The 25063-nt window shown below is 57.1% G+C and overlaps 1 long non-coding RNA gene across 1 annotated transcript in view; it reads left to right on the plus strand.

The window, feature by feature from the left end:
• The window catches only part of LOC140407067 (uncharacterized), a 63318-nt gene extending 38801 nt beyond the window's left edge, over positions 1–24517 (plus strand). Inside the window, exons 2-4 of the long non-coding RNA XR_011939425.1 lie at positions 668–760; positions 22164–22274; positions 24421–24517. This is a non-coding gene — a long non-coding RNA (uncharacterized lncRNA). The remainder of the gene's footprint in view (positions 1–667; positions 761–22163; positions 22275–24420) is intronic.
• The last annotated feature ends 546 nt before the right edge of the window (positions 24518–25063 follow it).

Raw genomic sequence — 25063 nt, forward strand, 5'->3', positions numbered from 1 at the left:
ACTGACTGGTGTCTCTCAGTCCCCTCTCTCTCAGCGAGATATCTGCACACTGACTGGTGTCTCTCAGTCCCCTCTCTCTCTCAGGGAGATATCTGTACACTGACTGGTGTCTCTCAGTCCCCTCTCTCTCAGGGAGATATCTGTACACTGACTGGTATCTCTCAGTCCCCTCTCTCTCTCAGGGAGATATCTGTACACTGACTGGTGTCTCTCAGTCCCCTCTCTCTCAGGGAGATATCTGTACACTGACTGGTGTCTCTCAGTCCCCTCTCCCTCAGGGAGATATCTGTACACTGACTGGTGTCTCTCAGTCCCCTCTCTCTCAGGGAGATATCTGTACACTGACTGGTATCTCTCAGTCCCCTCTCTCTCTCGGAGATATCTGTACACTGACTGGTGTCTCTCAGTCCCCTCTCTCTCAGGGAGATATCTGTACACTGACTGGTGTCTCTCAGTCCCCTCTCTCTCAGGGAGATATCTGTACACTGACTGGTGTCTCTCAGTCCCCTCTCTCTCAGGGAGATATCTGTACACTGACTGGTGTCTCTCAGTCCCCTCTCTCTCTCAGGGAGATATCTGTACACTGACTGGAGTCTGAGTTACTCTGTGACTGTGTAGTTTTTGGTCGGAGGCCTTGTTTTAATGGATGAACTGTACTCCTTTGCAGGTTGGACATCACGCAGGGGAGCAGTTTACATTTCATTGGTGGGATCACGTTTTCAACAAAGCCGTAGCCAACATCACCGTGGAAACCAAAGAGGTGCTGATATTCGGTGTCCGTGTCACCTTACAACTCGCCAACTCGACACTTCTCAAGATCAAGGAGCACTGCTGTCTAAACTCCTCCACCTCCTCCCTATCTCTGTAACCTCCTCCAGCCCCTACACCCCCTCCCTATCTCTGTAACCTCCTCCAGCCCCTCCCTATCTCTGTAACCTCCTCCAGCCCCTACACCCCCTCCCTATCTCTGTAACCCCCTCCAGCCCCTACACCCCCCTCCCTATCTCTGTAACCTTTTCATAGATTTCATAGAATTTACAGTGCAGAAGGAGGCCATTCGGCCCATCGAGTCTGCACCGGCTCTTGGAAAGAGTACCCTACCCAAGGTCAACACCACCACCCTATCCCCATAACCCAGTAAACCCCACCCAACCCTAAGGGCAATTTTGGACACTAAGGGCAATTTATCATGGCCAATCCACCTAACCTGCACATCTTTGGACTGTGGGAGGAAACCGGAGCACCCGGAGGAAACCCACGCACACACGGGGAGGATGTGCAGACTCCGCACAGACAGTGACCCAAGCCGGAATCGAACCTGGGACCCTGGAGCTGTGAAGCAATTGTGCTATCCACAAGGCTACCGGCCACGTGGGGTCGACACACGGGCACTGGAGCCAATGGGTGGGAAAGGTCGGGCGACCCACGAGGGCTCATTTTTTTGGAGGCCCGTTGGCGACTCATTTTACTCATCCCGCGACCCAACCTTCTCCAGCCCCTACACCCCCTCCCTATCTCTGTAACCCCCTCCAGCCCCTCCACCCCCCTCCCTATCTCTGTAACCTTCTCCAGCCCCTACACCCCCTCCCTATCTCTGTAACCTCCTCCAGCCCCTACACTCCTCCCTATCTCTGTAACCTCCTCCTGCCCCTACACCCCCTCCCTATCTCTGTAACCTCCTCCAGCCCCGACACCCACTCCCTATCTCTGTAACCTTCTCCAGCCCCTACACCCCCTCCCTATCTCTGTAACCTCCTCCAGCCCCTACACACCCTCCCTATCTCTGTAACCTCCTCCAGCCCCCTACACCCTCTCCCTATCTCTGTAACCTCCTCCAGCCCCTACACCCCCTCCCTATCTCTGTAACCTCCTCCAGCCCCTCCACCCCCTCCCTATCTCTGTAACCTCCTCCAGCCCCTACACCCCCTCCCTATCTCTGTAACCTCCTCCAGCCCCTACACCTCCTCCCTATCTCTGTAACCTCCTCCAGCCCCGACACCCCCTTCCTATCTCTGTAACCTCCTCGAGCCCCTACACCCTCTCCCTATCTCTGTAACCTCCTCCAGCCCCTACACCCCCTCCTTATCTCTGTAACCTCCTCCAGCCCCAACAACCCCTCCCTATCTCTGTAACCTCCTCCAGTCCCAACACCCCCTCCCTATCTCTGTAACCTCCTCCAGCCCCGACACCCCCTCCCTATCTCTGTAACCTCCTCCAGCCCCGACACCCCCTCCCTATCTCTGTAACCTCCTCCAGTCCCTACACCCCCCTCCCTATCTCTGTAACCTCCTCCAGCCCCTATACCCCCTCCCTATCTCTGTAACCTCCTCCAGCCCCTACACCCCCTCCCTATCTCTGTAACCTCCTCCAGCCCCGACACCCACTCCCTATCTCTGTAACCTTCTCCAGCCCCGACACCTCCTCCCTATCTCTGTAACCTCCTCCAGCCCCGACATCCCCTCCCTATCTCTGTAACCTCCTCCAGCCCCTACACCCCCTCCCTATCTCTGTAACCTCCTCCAGCCCCTACACCCCCCTCCCTATCTCTGTAACCTCCTCCAGCTCCTACACCCCCTTCCTATCTCTGTCACCTCCTCCAGCTCCTACACACCCCTCCCTATCTCTATAACCTCCTCCAGTCCCTACACCCCCTCCCTATCACTGTAACCTCCTCCAGCCCCCTCCCTATCTCTGTAACCTCCTCCAGCCCCTACACCCCCTCCCTATCTCTGTAACCTCTTCCAGCCCCTACACCCCCTCCCTATCACTGTAACCTCCTCCAGCCCCCTCCCTATCTCTGTAACCTCCTCCAGCCCCTACACCCCCTCCCTATCTCTGTAACCTCCTCCAGCCCCTACACCCCCTCCCTATCTCTGTAACCTCCTCCAGCCCCTACACCCCCTCCTTATCTCTGTAACCTCCCCCAGCCCCTCCCTATCTCTGTAACCTCCCCCAGCCCCTCCCTATCCCAGTAACCTCCTCCAGCCCCTACACTCCCCACCCTATCTCTGTAACCTCCTCCAGCCCCTACACTCCCCTCCCTATCTCTGTAACCTCCTCCAGCCCCTACACCCCCTCCCTATCTCTGTAATCTCCTCCAGCCCCTACACCCCCTCCCTATCTCTGTAACCTCCTCCAGCCCCGACACCCCCTCCCTATCTGTAACCTCCTCCAGCCCCTACACCCCCTCCCTATCTCTGTAACCTCCTCCAGCCCCTACACCCCCTCCCTATCTCTGTAACCTCCTCCAGCCCCTACATCCCCTCCCTATCTCTGTAACCTCCTCCATTCCCCACACCCCCTCCCTATCTCTGTAACCTCCAGCCCCTCCACCCACTCCCTATCTCTGTAACCTCCTCCAGCCCCTACACCCCCTCCCTATCTCTGTAACCACCTCCAGTCCCTATACCCCTCCCTGTCTCTGTAACCTCCTCCAGCCCCTACACCCCCTCCCTATCTCTGTAACCTCCTCCAGCCCCGACACCCCCTCCCTATCTCTGTAACCTCCTCCAGTCCCTACACCCCCTCCCTATCTCTGTAACCTCCTCCAGCCCCTACACCCTCTCCCTATCTCTGTAACCTCCTCCAGCCCCTACACCCCCTCCCTATCTCTGTAACCACCTCCAGTCCCTACACCCCCTCCCTGTCTCTGTAACCTCCTCCAGCCCCTACACCCCCTCCCTATCTCTGTAACCTCCTCCAGCCCCTACACCCCCTCCCTATCTCTGTAACCTCCTCCAGTCCCTACACCCCCTCCCTATCTCTGTAACCTCCTCCAGCCCTACACTCGCTCCCTATCTCTGTAACATCCTCCAGCCCCTACACCCCCTCCCCATCTCTGTAACCTCCTCCAGCCCCGACCCCCTCCCTATCTCTGTAACCTCCTCCAGCCCCGACACCCCCTCCCTATCAATGTAACCTCCTCCAGCCCCTACACCCCCTCCCTATCTCTGTAACCTCCTCCAGCCCCTACACCCCCTCCCTATCTCTGTAACCTCCTCCAGCCCCCACACCCCTTGACTATCTCTGTAACCCCCTCCCTATCTCTAACCTCCTCCAGCCCCTACCCCCCGTCCCTATCTCTGTAACCTCCTCCAGTCCCTACACCCCCTCCCTATCTCTGTAACCTCCTCCAGCCCCTACACCCCCTCCCTATCTCTGTAACCTCCTCCAGCCTCTACACCCCTTGACTATCTCTGTAACCCCCTCCCCTCTGTAACCCCCTCCCTATCTCTAACCTCCTCCACCCCTCCCTATCTCTGTAACCTCCTCCAGCCCCTACACCCCCTAACTATCTCTGTAACCCCCTCCCTATCTCTAACCTCCTCCAGCCCCTCCTCCCCTCCCTATCTTTGTAACCTCCTCCAGCCCCGACACCCCCTTCCTATCTCTGTACCGTCCTCCAGCCCCTACACACCCCCCCCCCCCATCTCTGTAACCTCATCCAGCCCGTACACCCCCTTCCCATCTCTGTAACCTCCTCCGGCCCCTACACCCCCTCCCTATTTCTGTAACCTCCTCCAGCCCCTACACCCCCTCCCTATCTCTGTAACCTCCTCCAGCCCCTACACCCCCTCCCTATCTCTGTACCCTCCTCCAGCCCTTACACCCCCTCCCTATCTCTGTAACCTCCTCCAGCCCCAACACCCCCTCCAGCCCCTACACCCCATCCCTATCTCTGTAACCTCCTACACCCCCTTCCTATCTCTGTAACCTCCTCCAGACCCTACACCCCTCCCTATCTCTGCAACCTCCTCCAGCCCCTACACCCCCTCCCTATCTCTAACCTCCTCCAGCCCCTCTCCCCTCTGCAATTTTCGGGAACCTTGGATGACGAGTGATATTGTAGGCCTCGTCAAAAAGAAAAAGGAGGCATTTGTCAGGGCTAAGAGGCTGGGAACAGACGAAGCCTGTGTGGCATATAAGGAAAGTAGGAAGGAACTTAAGCAAGGAGTCAGGAGGGCTAGAAGGGGTCACGAAAAGTCATTGGCAAATAGGGTTAAGGAAAATCCCAAGGCTTTTTACACGTGCATAAAAAGCAAGAGGGTAGCCAGGGAAAGGGTTGGCCCACTGAAGGATAGGCAAGGGAATCTATGTGTGGAGCCAGAGGAAATGGGCGAGGTACTAAATGAATACTTTGCATCAGTATTCACCAAAGAGAAGGAATTGGTAGATGTTGAGTCTGGAGAAGGGTGTGTAGATAGCCTGGGTCACATTGTGATCCAAAAAGACGAGGTGTTGGGTGTCTTAAAAAATATTAAGGTAGATAAGTCCCCAGGGCCTGATGGGATCTACCCCAGAATACTGAAGGAGGCTGGAGAGGAAATTGCTGAGGCCTTGACAGAAATCTTTGGATCCTCGCTGTCTTCAGGGGATGTCCCGGAGGACTGGAGAATAGCCAATGTTGTTCCTCTGTTTAAGAAGGGTAGCAAGGATAATCCCGGGAACTACAGGCCGGTGAGCCTTACTTCAGTGGTAGGGAAATTACTGGAGAGAATTCTTCGAGACAGAATCTACTCCCATTTGGAAGCAAATGGACGTATTAGTGAGAGGCAGCACGGTTTTGTGAAGGGGAGGTCGTGTCTCACTAACTTGATAGAGTTTTTCGAGGAGGTCACTAAGATGATTGATGCAGGTAGGGCAGTAGATGTTGTCTATATGGACTTCAGTAAGGCCTTTGACAAGGTCCCTCATGGTAGACTAGTACAAAAGGTGAAGTCACACGGGATCAGGGGTGAACTGGCAAGGTGGATACAGAACTGGCTAGGCCATAGAAGGCAGAGGGTAGCAATGGAGGGATGCTTTTCTAATTGGAGGGCTGTGACCAGTGGTGTTCCACAGGGATCAGTGCTGGGACCTTTGCTCTTTGTAGTATATATAAATGATTTGGAGGAAAATGTAACTGGTCTGATTAGTAAGTTTGCAGATGACACAAAGGTTGGTGGAATTGCGGATAGCGATGAGGACTGTCTGAGGATACAGCAGGATTTAGATTGTCTGGAGACTTGGGCGGAGAGATGGCAGATGGAGTTTAATCCGGACAAATGTGAGGTAATGCATTTTGGAAGGTCTAATGCAGGTAGGGAATATACAGTGAATGGTAGAACCCTCAAGAGTATTGAAAGTCAAAGAGATCTTGGAGTACAGGTCCACAGGTCATTGAAAGGGGCAACACAGGTGGAGAAGGTAGTCAAGAAGGCATACGGCATGCTTGCCTTCATTGGCCAGGGCATTGAGTATAAAAATTGGCAAGTCATGTTGCAGCTGTACAGAACCTTAGTTAGGCCAAACTTGGAGTATAGTGTTCAATTCTGGTCGCCACACTACCAGAAGGATGTGGAGGCTTTAGAGAGGGTGCAGAAGAGATTTACCAGAATGTTGCCTGGTATGGAGGGCATAAGCTATGAGGAGCGATTGAATAAACTCGGTTTGTTCTCACTGGAACGAAGGAGGTTGAGGGGCGACCTGATAGAGGTATACAAAATTATGAGGGGCATAGACAGAGTGGATAGTCAGAGGCTTTTCCCCAGGGTAGAGGGGTCAATTACTAGGGGGCATAGGTTTAAGGTGAGAGGGGCAAGGTTTAGAGAAGATGTACGAGGCAAGTTTTTTACGCAGAGGGTAGTGGGTACCTGGAACTCGCTACCGGAGGAGGTAGCAGGGATACAGGGACATTTAAGGGGCATCTTGACAAATATATGAATAGGATGGGAATAGAAGGATACGGACCCAGGAAGTGTAGAAGATTGTAGTTTAGTCGGGCAGTATGGTCGGCACGGGCTTGGAGGGCCGAAGGGCCTGTTCCTGTGCTGTACATTTCTTTGTTCTTTGTTTGTTTGCTTATGTCTGTAACCCCTCCATCCCCTCCCTGTCTCTGTAACCTCGACCAGCCGCTACACCCCCTCCCCATCTCTGTAACCTCCTCCAGCCCCTCCCTATCTCTGTAACCTCCTCCAGACCCTACACCCCTCCCTCCTCCAGACCCTACACCCCTCCCTATCTCTGCAACCTCCTCCAGCCCCTACACCCCCTCCCTATCTCTGCAACCTCCTCCAGCCCCTACACCCCCTCCCTATCTCTGTAACCTCCTCCAGCCCCTACACCCCCTCCCTATCTCTGTAACCTCCTCCAGCCCCTACACCCCCTCCCTATCTCTGTAACCTCCTTCAGCCCCTACACCCCCTCCCTATCTCTGTAACCTCCTCCAGCCCCGACACCTCCTCCCTATCTCTGTAACCTCCTCCAGCCCCTACAACCCCTCTCTATCTCTGTAACCGCCTCCAGCCCCTCCCTATCTCTGTACCCTCCTCCAGCCCCTACACCCCCTCCCTATCTCTATAACCTCCTCCAGCCCACTACACCCCTACCTATCTCTGTAACCTCCTTCAGCCCCTACACCCCCTCCCTATCTCTGTAACCTCCTCCAGCCCCGACACCTCCTCCCTATCTCTGTAACCTCCTCCAGCCCCCTACACCCCCTCCCTATCTCTGTACCCTCCTCCAGCCCGTACACCCCTCCCTATCTCTGCAACCTCCTCCAGCCCCTACACCCCCTCCCTATCTCTGCAACCTCCTCCAGCCCCTACACCCCCTCCCTATCTCTGTAACCTCCTCCAGCCCCTACACCCCCTCCCTATCTCTGTACCCTCCTCCAGCCCGTACACCCCCCTCCCTATCTCTATAACCTCCTCCAGCCCCCTACACCCCTACCTATCTCTGTAACCTCCTCCAGCCCCTACACCCCCTCCCTATCTCTATAACCTCCTCCAGCCCCCTACACCCCTACCTATCTCTGTAACCTCCTCCAGCCCCTACACCCCCTCCCTATCTCTGTAACCTCCTTCAGCCCCGACACCTCCTCCCTATCTCTGTAACCTCCTCCAGCCCCTACCTATCTCTGTACCCTCCTCCAGCCCCTACACCCCCTCCCTGTCTCTGTAATCTCCTCCAGCCCCGACACCCCTTCCCTATCTCTGTAACCTCCTGCAGCCCCTTCACCCCGTCCCCATCTCTGTAACCTCCTCCAGCCCCTACATCCCCTCACTATCTGTGTAACCTCCTCCAGCCCCTACACCCCTTGACTATCTCTGTCACCCCCTCCCTATCTCTAACCTCCTCCAGCCCCTCAACCCCTCCCTATCTCTGTAACCTCCTCCAGCCCCTACACCCCCTCCCTATCTCTGCAACCTCCTCCAGCCCCTACACCCCCTCCCTATCTCTGTAACCTCCTTCAGCCCCTACACCCCCTCCCTATCTCTGTAACCTCCTCCAGCCCCGACACCTCCTCCCTATCTCTGTAACCTCCACCAGCCCCTACAACCCCTCTCTATCTCTGTAACCGCCTCCAGCCCCTACCTATCTCTGTACCCTCCTCCAGCCCCTACACCCCTACCTATCTCTGCAACCTCCTCCAGCCCCTACACCCCCTCCCTATCTCTGCAACCTCCTCCAGCCCCTACACCCCCTCCCTATCTCTGTACCCTCCTCCAGCCCCTACACCCACCTCCCTATCTCTATAACCTCCTCCAGCCCCCTACACCCCTACCTATCTCTGTAACCTCCTCCAGCCCCTACACCCCATCCCTATCTCTGTAACCTCCTCCAGCCCCGACACCTCCTCCCTATCTCTGTAACCTCCTCCAGCCCCTACAACCCCTCTCTATCTCTGTAACCGCCTCCAGCCCCTCCCTATCTCTGTACCCTCCTCCAGCCCCTACACCCCCCTCCCTATCTCTATAACCTCCTCCAGCCCACTACACCCCTACCTATCTCTGTAACCTCCTTCAGCCCCTACACCCCCTCCCTATCTCTGTAACCTCCTCCAGCCCCGACACCTCCTCCCTATCTCTGTAACCTCCTCCAGCCCCCTACACCCCCTCCCTATCTCTGTACCCTCCTCCAGCCCCTACACCCCCTCCCTATCTCTGCAACCTCCTCCAGCCCCTACACCCCCTCCCTATCTCTGTAACCTCCTCCAGCCCCTACACCCCCTCCCTATCTCTGTACCCCCCTCCAGCCCGTACACCCCCCTCCCTATCTCTATAACCTCCTCCAGCCCCCTACACCCCTACCTATCTCTGTAACCTCCTCCAGCCCCTACACCCCCTCCCTATCTCTATAACCTCCTCCAGCCCCCTACACCCCTACCTATCTCTGTAACCTCCTCCAGCCCCTACACCCCCTCCCTATCTCTGTAACCTCCTCCAGCCCCGACACCTCCTCCCTATCTCTGTAACCTCCTCCAGCCCCTACACCCCCTCCCTATCTCTGCAACCTCCTCCAGCCCCTACACCCCCTCCCTATCTCTGTAACCTCCTCCAGCCCCTACACCCCCTACCTATCTCTGTAACCTCCTCCAGCCCCTACACCCCCTCCCTATCTCTGTAACCTCCTTCAGCCCCTACACCCCCACCCTATCTCTGTAACCTCCTCCAGCCCCGACACCTCCTCCCTATCTCTGTAACCTCCTCCAGCCCCTACAACCCCTCTCTATCTCTGTAACCGCCTCCAGCCCCTCCCTATCTCTGTACCCTCCTCCAGCCCCTACACCCCCCTCCCTATCTCTATAACCTCCTCCAGCCCACTACACCCCTACCTATCTCTGTAACCTCCTTCAGCCCCTACACCCCCTCCCTATCTCTGTAACCTCCTCCAGCCCCGACACCTCCTCCCTATCTCTGTAACCTCCTCCAGCCCCCTACACCCCCTCCCTATCTCTGTACCCTCCTCCAGCCCCTACACCCCTCCCTATCTCTGCAACCTCCTCCAGCCCCTACATCCCCTCCCTATCTCTGCAACCTCCTCCAGCCCCTACACCCCCTCCCTATCTCTGTAACCTCCTCCAGCCCCTACACCCCCTCCCTATCTCTGTACCCTTCTCCAGCCCGTACACCCCCCTCCCTATCTCTATAACCTCCTCCAGCCCCCTACACCCCTACCTATCTCTGTAACCTCCTCCAGCCCCTACAACCCCTCCCTATCTCTATAACCTCCTCCAGCCCCCTACACCCCTACCTATCTCTGTAACCTCCTCCAGCCCCTACACCCCCTCCCTATCTCTGTAACCTCCTCCAGCCCCTACACCCCCTCCCTGTCTCTGTAACCTCCTCCAGTCCCGACACCCCTTTCCTATCTCTGTAACCTCCTGCAGCCCCTTCACCCCGTCCCCATCTCTGTAACCTCCTCCAGCCCCTACATCCCCTCACTATCTGTGTAACCTCCTCCAGCCCCTACACCCCTTGACTATCTCTGTCACCCCCTCCCTATCTCTAACCTCCTCCAGCCCCTCAACCCCTCCCTATCTCTGTAACCTCCTCCAGCCCCTACACCCCCTCCCTATCTCTGCAACCTCCTCCAGCCCCTACACCCCCTCCCTATCTCTGTAACCTCCTCCAGCCCCTACACCCCCTCCCTATCTCTGTAACCTCCTCCAGCCCCTACACCCCCTCCCTATCTCTGTAACCTCCTTCAGCCCCTACACCCCCTCCCTATCTCTGTAACCTCCTCCAGCCCCGACACCTCCTCCCTATCTCTGTAACCTCCACCAGCCCCTACAACCCCTCTCTATCTCTGTAACCGTCTCCAGCCCCTACCTATCTCTGTACCCTCCTCCAGCCCCTACACCCCTCCCTATCTCTGCAACCTCCTCCAGCCCCTACACCCCCTCCCTATCTCTGCAACCTCCTCCAGCCCCGACACCCCCTCCCTATCTCTGTACCCTCCTCCAGCCCCTACACCCACCTCCCTATCTCTATAACCTCCTCCAGCCCCCTACACCCCTACCTATCTCTGTAACCTCCTCCAGCCCCTACACCCCATCCCTATCTCTGTAACCTCCTCCAGCCCCGACACCACCTCCCTATCTCTGTAACCTCCTCCAGCCCCTACAACCCCTCTCTATCTCTGTAACCGCCTCCAGCCCCTCCCTATCTCTGTACCCTCCTCCAGCCCCTACACCCCCCTCCCTATCTCTATAACCTCCTCCAGCCCACTACACCCCTACCTATCTCTGTAACCTCCTTCAGCCCCTACACCCCCTCCCTATCTCTGTAACCTCCTCCAGCCCCGACACCTCCTCCCTATCTCTGTAACCTCCTCCAGCCCCCTACACCCCCTCCCTATCTCTGTACCCTCCTCCAGCCCCTACACCCCCTCCCTATCTCTGCAACCTCCTCCAGCCCCTACACCCCCTCCCTATCTCTGTAACCTCCTCCAGCCCCTACACCCCTACCTATCTCTGTAACCTCCTCCAGCCCCTACACCCCCTCCCTATCTCTATAACCTCCTCCAGCCCCCTACACCCCTACCTATCTCTGTAACCTCCTCCAGCCCCTACACCCCCTCCCTATCTCTGTAATCTCCTCCAGCCCCGACACCTCCTCCCTATCTCTATAACCTCCTCCAGCCCATACCTATCTCTGTACCCTCCTCCAGCCCCTACACCCCCTCCCTGTCTCTGTAATCTCCTCCAGCCCCGACACCCCTTCCCTATCTCTGTAACCTCCTGCAGCCCCTTCACCCCGTCCCCATCTCTGTAACCTCCTCCAGCCCCTACATCCCCTCACTATCTGTGTAACCTCCTCCAGCCCCTACACCCCTTGACTATCTCTGTAACCCCCTCCCTATCTCTAACCTCCTCCAGCCCCTCAACCCCTCCCTATCTCTGTAACCTCCTCCAGCCCCTACACCCCCTAACTATCTCTGTAACCCCCTCCCTATCTCTAACCTCCTCCAGCCCCTCCACCCCTCCCTATCTCTGTACCCTCCTCCAGCCCCTACACCCCCTCCCTATCTCTGTAACCTCCTCCAGCCCCTACACCCCTTCCCTATCTCTGTACCGTCCTCCAGCCCCTACACCCCCTCCCTATCTCTGTAACCTCCTCCAGCCCCTACACCCACCTCCCTATCTCTATAACCTCCTCCAGCCCCCTACACCCCTACCTATCTCTGTAACCTCCTCCAGCCCCTACACCCCCTCCCTATCTCTGTAACCTCCTCCAGCCCCTACACCCCCTCCCTGTCTCTGTAACCTCCTCCAGTCCCGACACCCCTTTCCTATCTCTGTAACCTCCTGCAGCCCCTTCACCCCGTCCCCATCTCTGTAACCTCCTCCAGCCCCTACATCCCTCACTATCTGTGTAACCTCCTCCAGCCCCTACACCCCTTGACTATCTCTGTCACCCCCTCCCTATCTCTAACCTCCTCCAGCCCCTCAACCCCTCCCTATCTCTGTAACCTCCTCCAGCCCCTACACCCCCTCCCTATCTCTGCAACCTCCTCCAGCCCCTACACCCCCTCCCTATCTCTGTAACCTCCTCCAGCCCCTACACCCCCTCCCTATCTCTGTAACCTCCTCCAGCCCCTACACCCCCTCCCTATCTCTGTAACCTCCTTTAGCCCCTACACCCCCTCCCTATCTCTGTAACCTCCTCCAGCCCCGACACCTCCTCCCTATCTCTGTAACCTCCACCAGCCCCTACAACCCCTCTCTATCTCTGTAACCGTCTCCAGCCCCTACCTATCTCTGTACCCTCCTCCAGCCCCTACACCCCTCCCTATCTCTGCAACCTCCTCCAGCCCCTACACCCCCTCCCTATCTCTGCAACCTCCTCCAGCCCCGACACCCCCTCCCTATCTCTGTACCCTCCTCCAGCCCCTACACCCACCTCCCTATCTCTATAACCTCCTCCAGCCCCCTACACCCCTACCTATCTCTGTAACCTCCTCCAGCCCCTACACCCCATCCCTATCTCTGTAACCTCCTCCAGCCCCGACACCACCTCCCTATCTCTGTAACCTCCTCCAGCCCCTACAACCCCTCTCTATCTCTGTAACCGCCTCCAGCCCCTCCCTATCTCTGTACCCTCCTCCAGCCCCTACACCCCCCTCCCTATCTCTATAACCTCCTCCAGCCCACTACACCCCTACCTATCTCTGTAACCTCCTTCAGCCCCTACACCCCCTCCCTATCTCTGTAACCTCCTCCAGCCCCGACACCTCCTCCCTATCTCTGTAACCTCCTCCAGCCCCCTACACCCCCTCCCTATCTCTGTACCCTCCTCCAGCCCCTACACCCCCTCCCTATCTCTGCAACCTCCTCCAGCCCCTACACCCCCTCCCTATCTCTGTAACCTCCTCCAGCCCCTACACCCCCTCCCTGTCTCTGTACCCTCCTCCAGCCCGTACACCCCCCTCCCTATCTCTATAACCTCCTCCAGCCCCCTACACCCCTACCTATCTCTGTAACCTCCTCCAGCCCCTACACCCCCTCCCTATCTCTATAACCTCCTCCAGCCCCCTACACCCCTACCTATCTCTGTAACCTCCTCCAGCCCCTACACCCCCTCCCTATCTCTGTAACCTCCTCCAGCCCCGACACCTCCTCCCTATCTCTATAACCTCCTCCAGCCCATACCTATCTCTGTACCCTCCTCCAGCCCCTACACCCCCTCCCTGTCTCTGTAATCTCCTCCAGCCCCGACACCCCTTCCCTATCTCTGTAACCTCCTGCAGCCCCTTCACCCCGTCCCCATCTCTGTAACCTCCTCCAGCCCCTACATCCCCTCACTATCTGTGTAACCTCCTCCAGCCCCTACACCCCTTGACTATCTCTGTAACCCCCTCCCTATCTCTAACCTCCTCCAGCCCCTCAACCCCTCCCTATCTCTGTAACCTCCTCCAGCCCCTACACCCCCTAACTATCTCTGTAACCCCCTCCCTATCTCTAACCTCCTCCAGCCCCTCCACCCCTCCCTATCTCTGTACCCTCCTCCAGCCCCTACACCCCCTCCCTATCTCTGTAACCTCCTCCAGCCCCTACACCCCTTCCCTATCTCTGTACCGTCCTCCAGCCCCTACACCCCCTCCCTATCTCTGTAACCTCCTCCAGCCCCTACACCCACCTCCCTATCTCTATAACCTCCTCCAGCCCCCTACACCCCTACCTATCTCTGTAACCTCCTCCAGCCCCTACACCCCATCCCTATCTCTGTAACCTCCTCCAGCCCCGAAACCTCCTCCCTATCTCTGTAACCTCCTCCAGCCCCTACAACCCCTCTCTATCTCTGTAACCGCCTCCAGCCCCTCCCTATCTCTGTACCCTCCTCCAGCCCCTACACCCCCTCCCTATCTCTATAACCTCCTCCAGCCCACTACACCCCTCCCTATCTCTGTAACCTCCTTCAGCCCCTACACCCCCTCCCTATCTCTGTAACCTCCTCCCTATCTCTGTAACCTCCTCCAGCCCCCTACACCCCCTCCCTATCTCTGTACCCTCCTCCAGCCCCTACACCCCCTCCCTATCTCTGCAACCTCCTCCAGCCCCTACACCCCCTCCCTATCTCTGTAACCTCCTCCAGCCCCTACACCCCCTCCCTATCTCTGTACCCTCCTCCAGCCCGTACACCCCCCTCCCTATCTCTATAACCTCCTCCAGCCCCCTACACCCCTACCTATCTCTGTAACCTCCTCCAGCCCCTACACCCCCTCCCTATCTCTATAACCTCCTCCAGCCCCCTACACCCCTACCTATCTCTGTAACCTCCTCCAGCCCCTACACCCCCTCCCTATCTCTGTAACCTCCTCCAGCCCCGACACCTCCTCCCTATCTCTGTAACCTCCTCCAGCCCCTACACCCCCTCCCTATCTCTGCAACCTCCTCCAGCCCCTACACCCCCTCCCTATCTCTGTAACCTCCTCCAGCCCCTACACCCCCTCCCTATCTCTGTAACCTCCTCCAGCCCCTACACCCCCTCCCTATCTCTGTAACCTCCTTCAGCCCCTACACCCCCTCCCTATCTCTGTAACCTCCTCCAGCCCCGACAACTCCTCCCTATCTCTGTAACCTCCTCCAGCCCCTACAACCCCTCTCTATCTCTGTAACCGCCTCCAGCCCCGACAACTCCTCCCTATCTCTGTAACCTCCTCCAGCCCCTACAACCCCTCTCTATCTCTGTAACCGCCTCCAGCCCCTCCCTATCTCTGTACCCTCCTCCAGCCCCTACACCCCCCTCCCTATCTCTATAACCTCCTCCAGCCCACTACACCCCTACCTATCTCTGTAACCTCCTTCAGACCCTACACCCCCTCCCTATCTCTGTAACCTCCTCCAGCCCCGACACCTCCTCCCTATCTCTGTAACCTCCTCCAGCCCCCTACACCCCTACCTATCTCTGTAACCTCCTCCAGCCCCTACACCCCATCCCTATCTCTGTAACCTCCTCCAGCCCCGACACCTCCTCCCTATCTCTGTAACCTCCTCCAGCCCCTACAACCCCTCTCTATCTCTGTAACCGCCTCCAGCCCCTCCCTATCTCTGTACCCTCCTCCAGCCCCTACACCCCCCTCCCTATCTCTATAACCTCCTCCAGCCCACTACACCCCTACCTATCTCTGTAACCTCCTTCAGCCCCTACACCCCCTCCCTATCTCTGTAACCTCCTCCAGCCCCGACACCTCCTCCCTATCTCTGTAACCTCCTCCAGCCCCCTACACCCCCTCCCTATCTCTGTACCCTCCTCCAGCCCCTACACCCCCTCCCTATCTCTGCAACCTCCTCCAGCCCCTACACCCCCTCCCTATCTCTGTAACCTCCTCCAGCCCCTACACCCCCTCCCTATCTCTGTACCGTCCTCCAGCCCGTACACCCCCCTCCCTATCTCTATAACCTCCTCCAGCCCCCTACACCCCTACCTATCTCTGTAACCTCCTCCAGCCCCTACACCCCCTCCCTATCTCTATAACCTCCTCCAGCCCCCTACACCCCTACCTATCTCTGTAACCTCCTCCAGCCCCTACACCCCCTCCCTATCTCTGTAACCTCCTCCAGCCCCGACACCTCCTCCCTATCTCTATAACCTCCTCCAGCCCATACCTATCTCTGTACCCTCCTCCAGCCCCTACACCCCCTCCCTGTCTCTGTAATCTCCTCCAGCCCCGACACCCCTTCCCTATCTCTGTAACCTCCTGCAGCCCCTTCACCCCGTCCCCATCTCTGTAACCTCCTCCAGCCCCTACATCCCCTCACTATCTGTGTAACCTCCTCCAGCCCCTACACCCCTTGACTATCTCTGTAACCCCCTCCCTATCTCTAACCTCCTCCAGCCCCTCAACCCCTCCCTATCTCTGTAACCTCCTCCAGCCCCTACACCCCCTAACTATCTCTGTAACCCCCTCCCTATCTCTAACCTCCTCCAGCCCCTCCACCCCTCCCTATCTCTGTACCCTCCTCCAGCCCCTACACCCCCTCCCTATCTCTGTAACCTCCTCCAGCCCCTACACCCCCTCCCTATCTCTGTACCGTCCTCCAGCCCCTACACCCCCTCCCTATCTCTGTAACCTCCCCCAGCCCCTACACCCACCTCCCTATCTCTATAACCTTCTCCAGCCCCCTACACCCCTACCTATCTCTGTAACCTCCTCCAGCCCCTACACCCCATCCCTATCTCTGTAACCTCCTCCAGCCCCGACACCTCCTCCCTATCTCTGTAACCTCCTCCAGCCCCTACAACCCCTCTCTATCTCTGTAACCGCCTCCAGCCCCTCCCTATCTCTGTACCCTCCTCCAGCCCCTACACCCCCCTCCCTATCTCTATAACCTCCTCCAGCCCACTACACCCCTACCTATCTCTGTAACCTCCTTCAGCCCCTACACCCCCTCCCTATCTCTGTAACCTCCTCCCTATCTCTGTAACCTCCTCCAGCCCCCTACACCCCCTCCCTATCTCTGTACCCTCCTCCAGCCCCTACACCCCCTCCCTATCTCTGCAACCTCCTCCAGCCCCTACACCCCCTCCCTATCTCTGTAACCTCCTCCAGCCCCTACACCCCCTCCCTATCTCTGTACCCTCCTCCAGCCCGTACACCCCCCTCCCTATCTCTATAACCTCCTCCAGCCCCCTACACCCCTACCTATCTCTGTAACCTCCTCCAGCCCCTACACCCCCTCCCTATCTCTATAACCTCCTCCAGCCCCCTACACCCCTACCTATCTCTGTAACCTCCTCCAGCCCCTACACCCCCTCCCTATCTCTGTAACCTCCTCCAGCCCCGACACCTCCTCCCTATCTCTGTAACCTCCTCCAGCCCCTACACCCCCTCCCTATCTCTGCAACCTCCTCCAGCCCCTACACCCCCTCCCTATCTCTGTAACCTCCTCCAGCCCCTACACCCCCTCCCTATCTCTGTAACCTCCTCCAGCCCCTACACCCCCTCCCTATCTCTGTAACCTCCTTCAGCCCCTACACCCCCTCCCTATCTCTGTAACCTCCTCCAGCCCCGACACCTCCTCCCTATCTCTGTAACCTCCTCCAGCCCCTACAACCCCTCTCTATCTCTGTAACCGCCTCCAGCCCCTCCCTATCTCTGTACCCTCCTCCAGCCCCTACACCCCCCTCCCTATCTCTATAACCTCCTCCAGCCCACTACACCCCTACCTATCTCTGTAACCTCCTTCAGCCCCTACACCCCCCTCCCTATCTCTGTAACCTCCTCCAGCCCCCTACACCCCCTCCCTATCTCTGTACCCTCCTCCAGCCCCTACACCCCTCCCTATCTCTGCAACCTCCTCCAGCCCCTACACCCCCTCCCTATCTCTGCAACCTCCTCCAGCCCCTACACCCCCTCCCTATCTCTGTAACCTCCTCCAGCCCCTACACCCCCTCCCTATCTCTGTACCCTTCTCCAGCCCGTACACCCCCCTCCCTATCTCTATAACCTCCTCCAGCCCCCTACACCCCTACCTATCTCTGTAACCTCCTCTAGCCCCCTACACCCCCTCCCTATCTCTATAACCTCCTCCAGCCCCCTACACCCCTACCTATCTCTGTAACCTCCTCCAGCCCCTACACCCCCTCCCTATCTCTGTAACCTCCTCCAGCCCCGACACCTCCTCCCTATCTCTGTAACCTCCTCCAGCCCCTACCTATCTCTGTACCCCTCCTCCAGCCCCTACACCCCCTCCCTGTCTCTGTAATCTCCTCCAGTCCGACACCCCTTCCCTATCTCTGTAACCTCCTGCAGCCCCTTCACCCCGTCCCCATCTCTGTAACCTCCTCCAGCCCCTACATCCCCTCACTATCTGTGTAACCTCCTCCAGCCTCTACACCCCTTGACTATCTCTGTCACCCCCTCCCTATCTCTAACCTCCTCCAGCCCCTCAACCCCTCCCTATCTCTGTAACCTCCTCCAGCCCCTACACCCCCTCCCTATCTCTGCAACCTCCTCCCTATCTCTGCAACCTCCTCCAGCCCCTACACCCCCTCCCTATCTCTGTAACCTCCTCCAGCCCCTACACCCCCTCCCTATCTCTGTAACCTCCTTCAGCCCCTACACCCCCTCCCTATCTCTGTAACCTCCTCCAGCCCCGACACCTCCTCCCTATCTCTGTAACCTCCACCAGCCCCCTACAACCCCTCTCTATCTCTGTAACCGCCTCCAGCCCCTACCTATCTCTGTACCCTCCTCCAGCCCCTACACCCCTCCCTATCTCTGCAACCTCCTCCAGCCCCTACACCCCCTCCCTATCTCTGCAACCTCCTCCAGCCCCTACACCCCCTCCCTATCTCTGTACCCTCCTCCAGCCCCTACACCCACCTCCCTATCTCTATAACCTCCTCCAGCCCCCTACACCCCTACCTATCTCTGTAACCTCCTCCAGCCCCTACACCCCATCCCTATCTCTGTAACCTCCTCCAGCCCCGACACCTCCTCCCTATCTCTGTAACCTCCTCCAGCCCCTACAACCCCTCTCTATCTCTGTAACCGCCTCCAGCCCCTCCCTATCTGTACCCTCCTCCAGCCCCTACACCCCCCTCCCTATCTCTATAACCTCCTCCAGCCCACTACACCCCTACCTATCTCTGTAACCTCCTTCAGCCTCTACACCCCCTCCCTATCTCTGCAACCTCCTCCAGCCCCTACACCCCCTCCCTATCTCTGTAACCTCCTCCAGCCCCTACACCCCCTCCCTATCTCTGTACCCTCCTCCAGCCCGTACACCCCGCTCCCTATCTCTATAACCTCCTCCAGCCCCCTACACCCCTACCTATCTCTGTAACCTCCTCCAGCCCCTACACCCCCTCCCTATCTCTATAACCTCCTCCAGCCCCCTACACCCCTACCTATCTCTGTAACCTCCTCCAGCCCCTACACCCCCTCCCTATCTCTGTAACCTCCTCCAGCCCCCGACACCTCCTCCCTATCTCTGTAACCTTCTCCAGCCCCTACCTATCTCTGTACCCTCCTCCAGCCCCTACACCCCCTCCCTGTCTCTGTAATCTCCTCCAGCCCCGACACCCCTTCCCTATCTCTGTAACCTCCTGCAGCCCCTTCACCCCGTCCCCATCTCTGTAACCTCCTCCAGCCCCTACATCCCCTCACTATCTGTGTAACCTCCTCCAGCCCCTACACCCCTTGACTATCTCTGTAACCCCCTCCCTATCTCTAACCTCCTCCAGCCCCTCAACCCCTCCCTATCTCTGTAACCTCCTCCAGCCCCTACACCCCCTAACTATCTCTGTAACCCCCTCCCTATCTCTAACCTCCTCCAGCCCCTCCACCCCTCCCTATCTCTGTACCCTCCTCCAGCCCCTACACCCCCTCCCTATCTCTGTAACCTCCTCCAGCCCCTACACCCCCTCCCTATCTCTGTACCGTCCTCCAGCCCCTACACCCCCTCCCTATCTCTGTAACCTCCTCCAGCCCATACACCCCCTCCCTATCTCTGTAACCTCCTCCAGCCCCTACACCCCCTCCCTATCTCTGTAACCTCCTCCAGCCCCAACACCCCCTCCAGCCCCTACACCCCCTCCCTATCTCTGTAACCTCCTCCAGCCCCAACACCCCCTCCAGCCCCTACACCCCCTCCCTATCTCTGTAACCTCCTCCAGCCCCTACACCCCCTCCCTATCTCTGTACCCTCCACCAGCCCCTTCACACCTCCCTAGTGGCAGCACGGTAGCACAAGTGGATAGAACTGTGGCTTCACAGCACCAGGTTCGATTCCCCGTTGGGTCACTGTCTGTGTCAAGTCTGCACGTTCTCCCCGTGTCTGCGTGGGTTTCCTCCGGGTGCTCCGGTTCCCTCCCACAGTCCAAAGACGTGCAGGTTAGGTGGATTGGCCACGCTAAACTTCCCTCAGGTTAGGAGGGGTTATTGGGTTACGGGGATAGGGGGGGAAGTGAGGGCTTGAGTGGGTCGGTGTAGACTCGATGGGCCGAATGGCCTCCTTCTGCACGAAATGTTGTATGTTCTCTCTTTGCAGCGAGTTCCACGTTATTCACCATTCTTCCTGACCTCACCCCCTCCCCTTCATTAAATGTGGCCTCCTACCTCCCAGTCCTTGTGCATTCTGCCAATGGGAACAGTTTTTGCTTGTCTACCTTCACTGAAGCAGACAGAATTAGCTTCGTGTTCGGCCTATTCAGTGAGAAAGCACTTTGGATGAATTCATGTTAAAAATATCCTCCCCTTGACTATTGAACTGATGTCTGGTGCTTCAGAACCTGGTAATGGTGGCAAAATATTGGGTAGAGTCAGAGCCTTCAAGCTTGTGGAGTGAGGTGTCCTTGGCAGCCATCTTGCCTCGGCGGCGGCCATCTTGCCTCGGCGGCGGCCATCTTGCCTCGGCGGTGGCCATCTTGTCTCGGCGGTGGCCATCTTGCCTCGGCGGCAGCCATCTTGCCTCGGCAGCCATCTTGCCTTGGTAGCCGCCACACTGTACGACAGCCACCCATTCCGGCTTTGGCCACCAGAGGGCCTTGGCTGTTGTGCGCCCTCTGGTGGCAGCGAAGTTCCCACTTCATCTCCATTCCGGAGTTGTCCACAGCCTACCAGGTCCTCTAAGAATAATGTGGGATCGGCGGGGGCTGCTGTGTGTGTGGGGGGCTGTCTGCCTCGCTCTTTAGTGGCGTTAACATCACCATATTACTAAGAATGCCGCATTTACTTCCACCCATGACTCCTCAGACAATGAAGCCGTCCCTGTCCAAATGCAGCAAGACCGGACAATACCCAGGCTCGGGCTGGCAAGGGGCAAGTTACATTCGCGCCACACAAGTGCGAGTCAATGACCATCTCCTGCAAGAGAGGATTTAACCATCGCCCCCTTGACCATTCAATGGCGTCGCCATCGCTGAATCCCCCACTATCAACATCCTGGGGGTGACCATTGATCAGAAACTGAACTGGACCCAGCCGTATAAATACTGTGGCTCCCAGAGCAGGTCAGAGGCTGGGAATCCTGCGGAGAGTAACTCTCCTGACCCCCACCCCCCCCACCCCACCCCAATGCCTGCCCACCATCGACAAGGACACAAGTCAGGAGTGCGATGGGAGACTCTCCACTCGCCTGGATGAGCGCGGCTCCCAACAACACTCGAGAAGCTCGACACCATCCAGGACAAAGCAGCCCCGCTCGATCGACACGCTAACCACCCGCCATTCACTCCCCCCCCCCCCCCCCCCCCCCGACGCACAGCGGCAGCCGTGTGCACCGTCTACAAGACGCACCGCGGCGACTCGCCTTCGACAGCACCTTCCAAACCCGCCACCTCTACCATCTAGAAGGACGAGGGGGGGCAGCAGACACACGGGGAACACCCCCCCCCCACCTGCAAGTTCCCCCTCCGAGCCGCTCGCCACCCCGACTCGGGAATATATCGGCCGCTCCTTCGCTGTCGCCGGGTCGGAATCCCGGAACTCCCTTCCTAACAGCGCTGTGGGTGTACCTACACCACACGGGGACTGCAGCGGGTTCAAGATGGCGGCTCACCCCCCCCCCCCCCCCCCACCTTGCCAAGGGGCAATTAGGGATGGGTAAAAAGTGCTGGGCGCAGCCACATTCCGTGAATGAATTAAAACAAAGGTTTTCTGAAAAAGCCTTCTGAAGCCATGTTAGAATTTAGAATGTTTGCTCTCCCTCGGATCTCAGTCGCGGGGTAGGAGGGACCGTCAGCCCATGGCGCCTGTTGTCGGCCCTCTGAAAGATCTGTCCGATCCTCCCCTTTTGTAAGTTCCTTTCAAACCTGCTCCCACCGCCATTCCAGGCAGCGCCTTCTCCGTCACAACAGAGATAGGGAGGGGGGAAACACTTGACCCACGTACCCCAATGCCCCCTTGGTGAATTTGAATGCCGCCTCGATTAAACCCTTTGGTTTTCCTGGCAGGGTGGCGTGGAGGTGTCAGAGGTCAGCCAAGATGGAGGACGGTCCGTTTCCAACAAGAAGCCTCGGAAGGCCCAGCTCTGCAAGGACCTGCTGTACGGGCGGTTCATTAAGGTTTGTGATTGGACCCGTCTTCCAGAGGCCCTGGGGGGGGGGGGGCGGGGGGGTGGCGACAAACGGGTTCGAATCCCCTCCCACCCCGGCCGGCGGAATTTACATTCGATTAGCAAAATCTGGAATTGAAAAGCGAGTCCCGTAACGGCGGCCGTGACAACGATCATCGATTGTCGGTGGAAAAACCCCATCGGAGGAACATTAGAACATTACAGCGCAGTACAGGCCCTTCGGCCCTCGATGATGCGCCGACCTGTGAAACCACTCCAAAGCCCATCTACACTATTCCCTTATTGTCCATATGTCTGGACAATTTAGCACGGCCAATCCACCTAACCTGCACATCTTTGGACACTAAGGGACAATTTAGCGCGCCCAATCCACCTAACCTGCACATCTTTGGACACTAAGGGACAATTTAGCACGGCCAATCCACCTAACCTGCACATCTTTGGACACTAAGGGACAATTTAGCACGGCCAATCCACCTAACCTGCACATCTTTGGACACTAAGAGACAATTTAGCACGGCCAATCCACCTAACCTGCACATCTTTGGACACTAAGGGACAATTTAGCACGGCCAATCCACCTAACCTGCACATCTTTGGACACTAAGAGACAATTTAGCACGGCCAATCCACCTAACCTGCACGTCTTTGGACACTAAGGGACAATTTAGCACGGCCAATCCACCTAACCTGCTCATCTTTGGACACTAAGGGCAATTTATCACGGCCAATCCACCTAACCTGCACATCTTTGGACTGTGGGAGGAAACCAGAGCACCCGGAGGAAACCCACGCAGACACGGGGAGAACGTGCAGACTCCGCACAGACAGTTAGTTAAACATCTGGTGTTGGGAAATTGTTAGAATCAATTACCAAGGACGTAATATCAGGACATTTGGGAAATCAGAATAAATTAATCCGAGTCAGCAGGGTCTTATGAAGGACAAATCACGTTTGACTACTTTTCTCGAGTTCTTCGAAGATGTAACAAGGAAAGTGGATAATGGGACTCCTGTAGATGTACTATACCTAGACTGCCGGAAGGTTAACTCATTAAGTTAGATTACATGGGATTAGGGGTAATTTATTAGCTGGGATAGAAGACTGGCTGACGGACAGGAAACGAGAGTCTGGCTGAATGGGTCTTTTCCTGGATGGCACGATGTAACTAGTGGGGGTGCCACAGTGTTCGGTCCTTGGCCCCAGCTATTTACAATCGATATTAACGACTTGGATACAGGGATAGAAGGTTCTATCGCCAGATTTGCAGACGACACAAAAATAGGCGGGACAGTAAGTTGCAATGAGGAAATAACCTTCGAAATGGATATAGAGAGGTTAGGAGAGTGGGCCAAAGTGTGGCAGATGCAGTTTAACGTGGATAAGTTTGAAGTCATGCATTTAGGTTGGAGAAATGGAAAGGTAACTTATTATCTCACTGGGGATAGATTTTGGGATGCTCTGCTGCACGGGGATCTGGGGGTCCTCGTGCATGAGCCACAGAAAACGAGCACGCAGGTACAGCAAGTAATAAGGAAAGCAAACGGAATGTTGGCGTTTATAGCTAAAGGAATTGAGTATAAAGGTAGTGAAGTGTTGCTGCAACTGTACGCGACATTGGTGAGACTGCACCTGGAGTATTGTGCACAGTTTTGGTCTCCTTATTCCGGGAAAGGTGTCGTGGCATTGGAGGCAGTTCAGAGGAGGTTCACCAGATTGATCCCAGAGATGAGGGGTTTGTCGTATGAAGAGAGATTGAGCAGTTTAGGTCGATAATCTTTCGAGGCCGGAGGCATTTGGCCTTCCATCCTGTGCCTTGATCTTTGAAAGATCTATCGGATTATTCTCTCCCTCTCTCTCCCCCGCTCCCCCCCCCCCCCCCCCCCCGCCCCCGCTTTTGAAATTTCCGATTGAATCTCCATTACAACTTGCTGAGTTTAAATTCTCACCCCCCTTCCCCCCTTCTCCTCCCTCTGGTTCTGTTCCCGATTCTCTTCCATCTGTGTCACCTACCCCCCCCCCCCCCCCCCCCCCGGCCCGGTACTCCACCCTCCTGCCGCAGACGGAACGCGTTCTCCTCGTTTTATCCTCAGCCTAACCTCCTGTTTTGTTATTATTTTGAATTGTTTTCCAGGCAGCCACCTTGATGCCAGGCAGCGATCCGCGCCGGAGGAGAGCTCGGACGACAGCGACTGTGACGAAAAGCTCAACCTTTCTTCAGCGTCAAGGTGCGACTTCCTGGATCTGTCACGGTCACCTTCAACCGGAGGCGTGACCCAAAACTTGCTCCGTTCTAGCCCCTCACAAAACAATCCCCCCCTCTTCATCTCACCCATCACCATATCCATCTCTTCCTCTTGTGTTTTTAACCAGCTTCTCCCACCCCCCACTTCAATGTATGCCTGCTATTCTCCTTCCTCACTCCCTGTGGGAGCGAGTCCACATTCTCCCCACTCCCTGTGCGAGTCCCACATTCTCCCCCACTCCCTGTGGGAGCGAGTCCCACATTCTCTCCCACTCCCCGTGGGTGCGAGTCCCACATTCTCCCCCACTCCCCTGGGTGCGAGTCCCACATTCTCCCCACTCCCTGTGGGAGCGAGTCCCACATTCTCCCCACTCCCTGTGGGAGCGAGTCCCACATTCTCCCCCACTCCCTCTGGGAGCGAGTCCCACATTCTCCCCACTCCCTGTGGGTGCGAGTCCCACATTCTCCCCACTCCCTGTGGGTGCGAGTCCCACATTCTCCCCACTCCCTGTGGGAGCAAGTCCCACATTCT

Source organism: Scyliorhinus torazame, unplaced genomic scaffold, assembly GCF_047496885.1.
Source record: "Scyliorhinus torazame isolate Kashiwa2021f unplaced genomic scaffold, sScyTor2.1 scaffold_1136, whole genome shotgun sequence".
Classification (NCBI taxonomy): Eukaryota; Metazoa; Chordata; class Chondrichthyes; order Carcharhiniformes; family Scyliorhinidae; genus Scyliorhinus; species Scyliorhinus torazame.